Consider the following 12,163-nt stretch of genomic DNA (forward strand, 5'->3'; position numbering starts at 1 on the left):
AAAAAATACAGAAACTCAAGAAGAAGAGTTTACACAAACCCAAGAAGAGCACTATGTACAACATCTCGTTAAAGAATGTTAAATGTTGCAAATAAAAAAGATATTTTACATTCAAAAGGAAATTAAAATAAATTTTACAGATTCCTGATCCATTTATAAATTATTAGACTAACACGAATTATAAAATAAAATTATTATTGCCATCATGCGTTAAACAATTTATGAAGTTATCACTTCTGTAGAGCGTCCCGTGACGCTCACCATTTTTTTTTCGAGTTTTGGACACTTACATGTCGTACTTTTGGAATTCATCTGTGTTGAAATTCTGAGCAGTTGACCAGTTATGGATCTAATATTTTTCGCAAAATTTCACATTTACGCCCGTTTATGAATTTCTCAATAAATCAGTCCCAAATTGAAGATAGAAAAGAGATATTGGACATCGTATCACGCACATATCCAGCCATCTGAAGCCTTGTTCGATTTTCAACAATAAAATTAGTGATGTGCAAAAATGAAGCTTAATCCTTGAAATGCGACTGAAACTAACATTTAAAAAAGTCTTTATCGCATTCTCCGTCAAAAAGTGCTCAGTACAGTGTTCTTTATAAATCGATTGAGCAAACTCATTATGGAATTTTTCGCATCGAATCTTTGGGTCTTTCTCAACTTTTAATCACTACTGATTACGATTTCTTTGATTCTTTTCATTTCTTAGCTCGTATCAAAAACATTTAATCAACCTTAATAATCAAATACCAATTAATTGACTTCGTGTGCTAAGGGATCAGCAAATGATATTTAAATAAAACAGCTGAATATGCCGAAATCGTGCACAAACCGGTATGGTTTACAACAATGAAAATTCGATTGAGTAATATCGAAAGTGACAATGACCCAAAAATAATAGCGGCTTGTTTTGGTGGGTTCCATCAAATATTCATACCCCATTCGCGTATTTGGACTAGTATTTCATGGCAGCACCAATCGAGGCCTGTTTCCGAATTGGCGTATTTTGAGGAGGATTGAGGGATTAAGAGGTGCTCTAATGAAACCTTGTGATTGCAATGGGCAAAGTGGGCCTTCACATAAAAAGCCGAGAACCAGTTGAGTTGAGAAATGGTTCTAGTTTTCACGCAAAATGTAAGAATTCGAAATTATTGCGGGGCTTGAAAACCGCTATTGGTCTTTGGCTCAGTATGCAAAAGCTTTAGAAGAAAAACTAAAATGCCTTTCTAGGATATACACACTTACTCTGAGCTGATTTTTTCAACGTCTTAGCGAAGGAAATTTTTCTGCGTGGACAATTTTTTGACGTTTTTTGACAATTCTTTGGTTGATATTTGGCATTTTTGTCATTCGTTGATTTAAAAATTCTCATCAGAAACCTTTGACGGTTTTGATGATGCGAAAGTTTCACTGCTCTTCATCCTTCATCAGTTTTTTTATGGAAACCAAGTATTTTCGACCGCAACTTTTGTTCCAAAGCAACCAGCTTCACCTGCATAATATGCATTAATAATTTAAATACTAATTTTCTAGCTAATCAAAATGTTTTAGAATGCATTTCCTTTATCTATTCTTTACTTTTGCGCCTTTCGAACTCAATCTAAAAATTTCGATATTTCACAAAATGTTTCCAACTGATCGTGCCCTCTTGTCGCGCCTTTTATACCACAGATTTTTTCAAGCTCGATTTCAAGTATTCATTGTGCTGCGGAAACATCGAACATTTGCGAACAGATGGTGCTGCCCGTCTTGATAACACGAATTTAATACTTTGAACGAAGTTCCATCGAAAATGCTTCTAATTTAAATGGTGATCTTTCTTTTTTAAGAATTAAAGAGCTAACTTGGAAAAAGCGCGAATTTAAACATTAGGAAGTCCAATTTCGATAGAACCAAAGTGCCCAGCCAAGCAAAGTGTTAGAGGCGACATTGTCCGGTTATTATGGATATTGACCCCTAAAAATTTACCGTTCCGTCCATTATCGCAAACGCTCGATTATTCTATATAGCGTCATCTTCCCTATTCTATCTGATAGAGAAAATTCCTTAAAATTGTCATGTGTATATCTATTTGTAAACTTCATCAAATCAACATGAGATTGACATAAAATGAGAAAAACAATGTAAAGAAATAGAGCAAGCCCTAACAAGGTTGGAAAGTAAATAAGAAACGCTGCGGGAGACGGTTGTGGAAACGGTAGCAAAGTGAGTTTTGTACTATTTAGTTTCACTAATCTTATGCCTGGCTTAATCCAATGCCAATCAAAAATGCCGCTGCTGACGTGCGTTCCGGGGGTCAAAAGCAGGTATTTTTCAGTTGAGATGCGGAATATAATCCAAGAGATCAAGAAAGTGTGCGGGAGGTCTGGTAACAATTAAGGTGAAACCAGCTTTGGACAACACAGCGTCAATGAAAACATCCCCAAACCATCGTGCTTTCTCCAAAGGGAAATTATCAACACATCCGATTTTACCAGGAAAATAGTTGCCTATCAAGAAACCTCTGCTGAGCAGCTTAACATCGCCTCAAAGTGGCGTTTTAGAAAACAAAGCCCAACTTCTGGGAATTATTATTATTTAAGTGATTGATAGTGCTGGCTAAACCGATTTAGGTGCACTTTTAACATACAAATAGTGTTAACGACCGCAAGCACTAACTTCTAACTCTTTCAGGTAGAACCTGCTTATATATTTCACACTTTAGCTTACAGCCAATTTGAGCTGTTATGGGAATTTGGGATTACTAATGGGTTTTCAGAATTGTCTGCACTTAGTTGTACCCGAGAATTCTAGTAGGTTCGAAATTCTCGATTAATTTTTCATCATTCAATTGCGTCTGAAAAGCTGTTTCTATTGTACGCACTTCTTATAAAATCGCAAATTTTCTTCCAACGGAAATAAAACGCCGGATTTTCGAATGTTCACGGCAGATTTATTTCATTATTAAATTACGTCTGAAGAGCTGTTTCTATTGTACGCACTTCTTATAAAATCGCAAATTTTCTTCCAACGGAAGTAAAACGCCGGATTTTCGAAAGTTCACGGCAGATTTGTTAGTTGTAATTTTTTAAAAATGTTAGTAGTTTTGAAATTTTTCTTGAATGTCGAACATTCAAATAGTTCAGATGCACTGGTTTATTAGTACGCGGTTTTCTTTATAAAATCGTAAATGTCTGCAGAGCAAATTCTTGGATTTTTATGAAGAGACCTTAGTTGTAATTTTCCCAGAATTACAGCAGTTTTGATTTTTGAAATTCCTACGCGGTTCTCTTTAAAAACTCTTTTTAAAAAAATTTCTTGCGGGGCTAATAGAAGAGCGATTATTTGAATTTCATAGAACAAGCCTTCGTTGTAATCATCTCAAAATTTAAGTAGGTTTGAATTTATTTATTTTTTATTTTTCATCAATCAAATTCTGGCGATGCGCTGTTTTAATAGTACGCGGTTCTTCTTATAAAATCGCAAATTTTCTTGCAGGGCAAATAGAGGGGCAAATTTTTCAATTTTCATGGAAGATACCTTCGTTGTAATTTTCCCAGAATTTCAGCAGTTTTGAAAATTTCCTTGATTTTTGAACTTTAAAATTCTGCCGATGCGAAGTTTTAATGGACCGTGCTTCTCCTTGTAAAATCGCAAATGTTTTTGAAGGGCAAATAGAAGGTCGAATTTTTGGATTTTCATAGAAGAGACCTTAGTTGTAAATTTCTCAGAATTTCTGTAGAATTGAAGTTTTTCTTGTTTTTTGAAATTTCAAATTCTGACGATGCGCTGTTATAATAGTAGGAACGCGGTTCTTCTTATAAAATCGCAAATTTCCTTGCAGGGCAATACAGGGGAAAATTTTTGAATTTTTATGGAAGAGTCAGTTGTAATTTTCCAAGAATTTCAGCAGTTTTGAAAATTTCGTTGACTTTTGAACTTTAAAATTCTGCCGATGCAAAGTTTTAATAGAACCGACTTCTCCTCATAAAATCGCCAATGTTTTTGCAGGGCAAATAGAAGGGTGAATTTTTGGATTTTCATAAAAGGCACGTTAGTTTGGGTTAGTTTTTTTGGGTTTAGTAAATTGATCAGAATTTCTGTAGGATTAAAGTTTTTCTGAATTTTTGGAATGTCGAATTATGCCGATGCGCGACCTAATAGTAAGTATGCGGTTTTTCTTATAAAATCGCAAATTTCCTTGTAGAGCAAAAAGAGGGGCACATTTTTGAATTTTCATGGAAGAGACCTTAGTTGTAATTTTCCCAGAGTTTCAGTAGTTTCGAAATTTTTCTTGATTTAATAACTTCCAGATTCTGCCGATGCGCTGTTGTAAGAGTAGGACGCGGTTTTCCTTCAGACAAATAAACAAGTTACTTTTTGAATTTTGTTAGAAAAAACCTTTGTTGGAATTTTCCCAGGATTCCAGTGGTTTCGTAATTTTTGTTCATTTTGGAACATTCAATTTCTGCCAAACTGTTATTCTAGTTGTGAGCGGGTTTCCTTCAAAAAACGTAAGTCAGAAGCGTCTTTGTTGCAGAGCAGTTTTTAGATTTTATAAGAAGAAAACCAGAATTGCGGGAATTTTGGAATTTTCGTTGAATTTTAAAGTGAAAAATTTCTGTTGCACCTGAGTATGGTTGTTTGAACAAGCCTATAAAGTGCAAAGGCGGGCAGATAAGGAACTGTATTTTTGGATGTTGATCAAAGTTTTTTCAGTGGTTAACTGTACAGAAAGGAGAATCGAACATTTTGATTCACACGGTTTCTTTTGTGGCAGATTTGAATTGACTTTCTCAAATTCAAAAGAACAAAGATGTTAATTCCCTCCCGATGAGATAATTTTTTCTGAAGTTAATGATTCAGTTCATTAAAAATACCTTTAGCGCATTAAACTGCTAACATTGTTATTTTTGCGGCTGAGCCGGAGTATACTAAGAAAATCTCGAAGCGGAGAAACCGAAAGCTCCGTATCCATATCAGAAAAATGAAAAGGTTCAATAATGCCGAGATAAGTCGAGCCAATCTTTCTAAAACCCCACAACCACAATATTGGCTCGGCTCGATACCTGTGTTTCCTCTAATCCTTATAATGTAAAAAGCTCGTCCTTTCTTAAGCTTAGTACAAATTTTTATTCTTCTACGAGGAACTTTTAAGACTCAAAGGTTCCGCCTATTATATGTAGTTCATATGAGATATAACTTTTTTATGGAACACCTATAGGTAACGATGTTTATCTTTTATTCTTGCACACATGAAAGGAACCGACCGCGATGATTCGTTTTCAGAAAAACGATAGTGAATCATCTGTATGGAAAAATTCTTATGCTACGTTGCAGCAGAATAAACCAATTTTTAGTTTAATGTTTATTTTAATACACGCAGCGCAACTGTTCTTGGATGAAAGGAACAAGACGGTTTTGTGTCAGGACGTTTGCTTTCTTTTGTTGCAATATTCAGCAAAAGAACAGAGAAGAAATATTCAGATGAAGATGATTTTCCCAACAAATTGCCCCTAACCCGGTAAATTTAAATTCCATGCAAACTTATCCGGTTAAAAGTAAGTGAAGCATACGCTGTTTTAATTTACTTAATATGTGCCTTCGCTCTATCACATTTAAATTAGTTCGAAAATTACTCGATAATTAACTTGACACGATGGTGTTATGGGGTAAGGAAAACAACATTTTTCCATAATAACCATATGGCAACGGATTTTTTCGCGATATTTTGGAAGGACCGATGCAAAAACCCACGTCTAATTGATGAAAAGCAATTTAACAATCGGGCATTTATGTGATTTTTAACGTTATTTTTATCGTCATCTGAACATGTCGTAAATGTAGCGGGCGGCTGTCGATTCATTAAGGCAGTTTTCCTCTCCAAGAATATGATGGATCGCTGCCCCTTATCGAGATGGAGCATTTCTTTGGGCTTTAATCAAAGAAAGCGCAAGATGGTTGGTGGTCCGGCCGAGATGTTTTGTTTCAAATTAAGGTGTCAAGTTTTCCAACGTGAAACCTTCAAGGGCCTGATCTAGGCCTTGATAATAATCACTCAATTAGATGAGAATGTTGTTGCTCTTTAAATCCCTTAGTTGCTGTAAAACCGGCCTTTTTCTACATGAAATGACGAGCCCATTAATAAATGAATAGTAATTGGCAAAACAAACACACACTATGTTTAACTTTAATTATAAAAACTAGCAAAACGAAACAACTGGGTTTTCATTAAAGTTTCAAAAGTAGACGGAACCTATGAAATTTAATTAAGTCGATAAACAGAGAAATTATATTAAAATATGTGCATTTAAACTACAGGTGAATATTTATACGGAAACACGGTGAATAATGTTACATGGTTGAATATTGATTGATTCGGCATTATACGGCCGCACTAACATGAAATTATTAAACTGTTGCTCATTAGTTCTAGTTTCCTTTATTTCAGCTCGAAATTATTCGTTTTTGCTTTCGCATCAAATCGGATTTGCCATCCACTATTATACAAACTGGCTTTAGGATAAAATTATATACATACGTTTTACAGGTTGAAATGCCGATAAATTGCGCATGAAAAGCGCACCCTGTATACTATTAGATAAGCATGTTTGGGGTAGAATTAGGTGGTTTTTTCACTGATTAGACAACATGCAAGAAAAATATGTTAATGTAAGTAGGAGCAGATTTCGAAATATGCTAATCTCAGGCACCTCCCAGACCAGTTTTGGGCCGTTTTAGCTCTTGTCAGCTGGGTTTAGTCTGAAAATAACACTCCCGAAATCTTGGCTGCAAAGTGCAACTTTCAACAGTACCCGGTTACATCAGAAATCTTTGGTATCTCTGAGGCCAAAACTGTCCTTGTTCTTGCAGGCAGAAAATACATTGTTTAAAATATGTCTAAAAGCGATGCTTGAATGTTTTGCTGTTTTTAACAATCGGTGATTTTTCGATTAGTTTAGGCCGTCGTCGATAACTTGGTCCGGACGTTTCGCTAGCAAGCATGGCAAGCATCAAATTCCCTATTAGAACGAAGGAAGAAAAACACCGTCCAATTTGTTAAAGTCTTTTAATGCACGTTTTTTAGTTGTTATCGAAACTAGTCCATTGATATCAGATCGGAAAAGTTTGGAGGCCAAACAATCGCACCTAATCTCATCTCGCCAAAAAATTTTAGCTTCCAATCGCTAGTAAACTAGTTATTCATTGGTATGTACCTATGTGCTTAACGTAGAAGTTGTTTTGCAGACGACACAGTCATGCTCGTTGATACTAAATCTCCTAAAGAATAAATTCGATAATGTCAACTGCAACAATACTGAATCCTTCTCATCTGCCACATAAAGCCCCGGAATCATTTGATACGTCTAATTGTCCCTACGAGGGTGTACCTTAGGGGTGATTTTTTTTCTACAATCCATCGCAGTAATACCGTAAAAAGCCATCAACTTATTGACATTTTTACGTGGCGGGCAGATTTTAACACTAGATAACAACGTATAATATTACCTGGTCGGTCGTATCGAGGTCGAGATACAAAAAGATTCAATTTCACCTGTCTTTTGTCAACCGATGTGAAGGGGGTACGATCCTATCAAGATGTGTTTAAGGCCGATGTCGATTTCTGTTATAAACACGCAGGTTTCGGTTTCCATAATTTTATATTTCAATTTATTGAATTTGAATTGGCATCATTAATTAACCAAAAGCTCGTTATCTGCACTTGTGTTCCGCCTATTATTTCTGGAAGCTTTCTCAGGAAATTCGTACGTCGGTTTTTAAAGTGGGAGGAATTCACATTCCAATAGTCTTTTCATATGGATTTGTTGGCCTGGCTCTGACCTGATATTAAAACCTTCCCAACTAAAAGTAACAGATAAAAACAAAGAGCAAATATTACTTACAGAAATGAAAATAATGTCAACAATAGAGTTCATCATTTCCAACAAGCAAAGGCCATATTACAGCTTCGCTGTTTTATCCCCCTTTTTGGGCAACTTCAATATCGCTTTTTGAACAAAGCCTTTTGTTGGGAATAATACATCGTCTTGCTCACGTTTGAAACTATTTTACCAAAGCGAAAGATTCATCAATATTTTATATGCGTTTTTCAAAATAGAAAAGAATTGCGCGTTTGTTCATTTGTTAGCGATCATGTTTAATTTGAGAAGAACTTGCTGCAAAAGCAAGCAAATAAAATACAGTTTTGCTTTTTTCCTCACAAAATATTTCTCTGTTGTTCCTTCGGATCTTTCAAGTGCTTCACATATTTTCAGAGTTTGATCGATTTCTTTCCATTTTTTGGTACTCATAATTTCGCTAATTTTTGCTTTGTTGTGCATGTCATCTAAGAGGGAATCTGACTCGAATAACCTCCGAAATTTTGCGAAATTTAAAATATGTATTTTGACTTGTGCTTGAAGCTTTCATTTATTTTCATCTCTCAGATCTGGTAACAGAGTGTGAATGCGCTACAAATTGAAGAAGAAAATTAACCAGAGCTAAAAATACAAGTCAAATTAGATAAGAATACAGTACAAAAGTGCCTCTAGGATCCTATTCCTGTTTTAAATACTTTCGCCCATATATTTCAGATAAAGCACTGAATTTCTTTTTCAGCTTCAGCTTACACTACGGCGTTACTATTGAGGCAAGCAAACAAACAAAATAAAAATAAGATGAATCAACTATTCACATATATCCCAGACATATCCCGTTTGTAAAGCCCGTACCGCCTTATAATGGTCGAAAGGATTTTAACAGTCACTATCTTTTCATGCGTCTTACCGACTTTGATCACTAAAGAAGGCTCTACAGCTACCGGCTACATTGGCTGGTAAAATTTGCCGTTGAAAGTACAAATTACAACAAAACTACTATTGAAAATTATCGGCCTATTCACCATTCGGGTTCGTATAAGTTAATTCATTAAAAACATATTTTTATTTCGATGCAAGTGGACTACACAGTCGTAAGGATACGTAGGTGGTCATTAACGCCAAATCGGTTTCATTAGTCGGATGATTTAACTTTAAGGTGAACCTGCTGTGAAATGACATGTTTTGCTTCGATCCCATTGGCTAATTGGATTTCGATAAATTGGTCCCATTGGTTGTGGGTTATGATTGAGTATGGTTTTATATTTTTCTGTGAAATTATTCCAATTTTACCTTCCCCAGTTTTTCTTCATTAAAACCCTGCGTTTTTCATCTAACTGAAGAATTACAAGTGAAAAACTGGCAGAGGTAAAACTATGTCTTTAACTCATTATGAAAATTTTGTTTGTCCTTTAATCTTCATGGCAGAAGCACAGTAACTGCACCGAGCTGAGTTAGTTTGGGTCACTCCTCTGGAGAATAAGCAGGGTTTGTTTAAAAACATCACAACTCAAAATCAAAGCTTCTATCTATCACTTTTGCTTCTTGCGCCTTTTACAGACCACAAAAGGTTCAATAAGAGCTGAAATTTCCAGTTGGATTGCAAATTTTTCTGATTTTTGGCGAAGCTTTGAAACTTGGCTCCTTTTGGCACTTGGGCAAAAATCGTAACTCGAAAACGAGAGGGCTTCAATAGGTTTATTGTTTAGAGCATTAAATGCCCTAGACGACCTAAAAACAATAGGCTCATTGTTTAGAGCATTAAATGCCCTAGACGACCTAAAAACTGCAGTTTCCCCGAATAATTTCCCAATCTTTAACAAAACTTTAAAAAATTATAATAATAATAATATTTACCTTTAAAAAATCATATCTCAACTATAGAATCTCCCAGGTCACTTTCTTCAATTTCTGATTTTTCGTGAAACTTAAGAAACGCGCTCGATTTATCAACCCTAAAATATGCACAGTATTATTAATTACGCAAAAATAGAAAAATTTTGATGGTTGAGCGTTAGATCTGTTTAGAGAGAAGAAAATGATGCGGATAGCAAATTTTTTATTTTGAAGCCAAATTTTCTCGATTTTGAAAATCGCAACTGAAGAACAGAGTAGGTACTATAGACAATTGATGGATGTGCTCTTTTATAGACCAAGGACAGGACAAGACACCTAGACACCTAAAGTCGCAAATCTCTAGTTTAAAGCAAATGTTTCCTATTTTTTACCGAGACTTCGAAACTTGGCATTTACAGAACAGACACGATTTTCTTACGAAAAATTATAAGTGGAAAGTGCAAAATCTTAGACTTTTCCCACCTTTAGACCTTGATTGATAGAGAATAAAAGGCTCTACAAGGCCTGTAATTTCCGCTTCTAAAGTAATTTTTTTCATACTACTGAAATTTTGAAAGTCGGCTCATTTCAACACCTGAAAAGCCCACACGGTTTCATTAAAAAAATGGTAGTTCGAAAATGAAAACTCTTGAAAGATTGCGCATTATTTCATTTTATCAAGCAGAACAGAATTTATGAGTCCTAAAAACTTCGATTTGCAGAGTACTCCTTGCAGGAGTAAATTTTTACCGATACTTGCGCAAAAATAGTTTTTCGACTACGACATTTTCCTCAATTTTGCAATTTTATTGATAAAAGAAGGCTCTATAGTTGCCGGAAAATTCAAGTATCAGACAATATTTTCGAATTTTTAGTGAAGCTCCAGAAGGGACTAACTTGGAAACAGGCAGAGTCTCTTCGAAAAACATTTAACTCGAAAGCTTAAAGACTATCGCGCTTGAGTTCTTTTGCATTTGAAAGAGCCCATTATTTTTGCATGTTAAAGAAAACATTGAAAATTACAATTTTTAATTGCAAAAAAATTTATTGCCGAATTCACTGCTTCTTAAACATTTCTTGATATTGTAAAAACCTTGAAAATTCGGTTTGCTTGCAATGGCCTTCCAAATGGCAGATATGAAGCCTTGCGACTTTTGCCAGTTACTATAAACTTTTGATTTTGTTTGTAGGATTGAAGTAAATTGGAATGCAGGTAAATCTGTTAGGAGGAAAACTAGGGAAACTGATGCATATAAATATTGATGATTTGGTGTTGATAGCGATCGCCCCTTTCCATCTTTGTCCCTTCGCGATGCGCTCAAAAGGCTTTATAAATATTATTAAGCCGACAATCTCAAGATGGAATATCTGGCGATTTTTTAACATATCAAGTCCTCGTAACGTCCTTAGATCCGCTGCAGTGCGATGCCGATAACGAGGCGGTCACAAATGACAAGTAAAACGATATTCACTTGTCCGCTTAAGGTTTCTGACGTACATGTTTTCAATTATATTAATTAATTTGGAAGATCGATCTGAGCGATAGCGCTTTGTTTTATGCGGCTTAGCCTTTTGAGCTTCATTCACAATTTTTTCCCCGATTCCTATCTGCTCGGGATACAATAATCATACTTTTCCTTTAATTAGTCAATGTGGGTTAACAAATAATTTGATCAAAATTGCATCTTTTAGGTCAATCAACTGCTGATGAGTTGGATTTGATTAGTATGCATGACCGATTCGCTAATTTTTTCACTCGCCTAAACAAGATTAAGTGTAACAGCATTAAAATTCGCTTCTCAATACTGACGAGAGATAAAATCGCCCCTATTCATTAAGGCAATAGAAAATGATTCGTTGCAAATAATGTCAACACAAAGAAATCCCTTCGATTGGGGTGTCGGACCCTACTGAATACAGTTATGCTGATCTTGATTACGCAACAAATAAGGGGCTAACAGTTTTGGGTCATGCACTCTTACATCCATTCATGATCGATATTAACAAGATCTATTACACTGTCATTATTGGATCGGTACACAAACATGTGGACATTGGCCGGAATTCTAAACGGTTTATTCGCGAAACGAAAAGCGAAATCATCTAATTGGTTTAGTTTTGTCGGTATTTATACTAATAAACCAATCAGCTATTTAGTTGATTTATTAATATTTTAAGTATGCATCTTCAAAGGTTTTAACTGGGGCTAAATGCTTAAAAGACGCACACCGCGTAGAGCCTCTGCCACTATTCGCTTTCGCTGGGTAATTTGATTTAATTTAGTTTAGTTTAATTTTTTTTTAAATTTAAGTAGTACGAAGATAAAAATCAAACGACAAATATCTTGCGATTTGTGCATGCGAATTTTCAACTTTTTGGGTTTTTTCAACGATTTTATCAATCGGTGAACAATTCTGGAATTGGAACTGATTTGAGATTTTTTCAAGAAGTAAAAAATAGAT

This window comes from Dendroctonus ponderosae, unplaced genomic scaffold (genome assembly GCF_020466585.1).
Source record: "Dendroctonus ponderosae isolate FM_Combo_2020 unplaced genomic scaffold, Dpon_F_20191213v2 Dpon_F_20191213_1, whole genome shotgun sequence".
Lineage (NCBI taxonomy): Eukaryota > Metazoa > Arthropoda > Insecta > Coleoptera > Curculionidae > Dendroctonus > Dendroctonus ponderosae.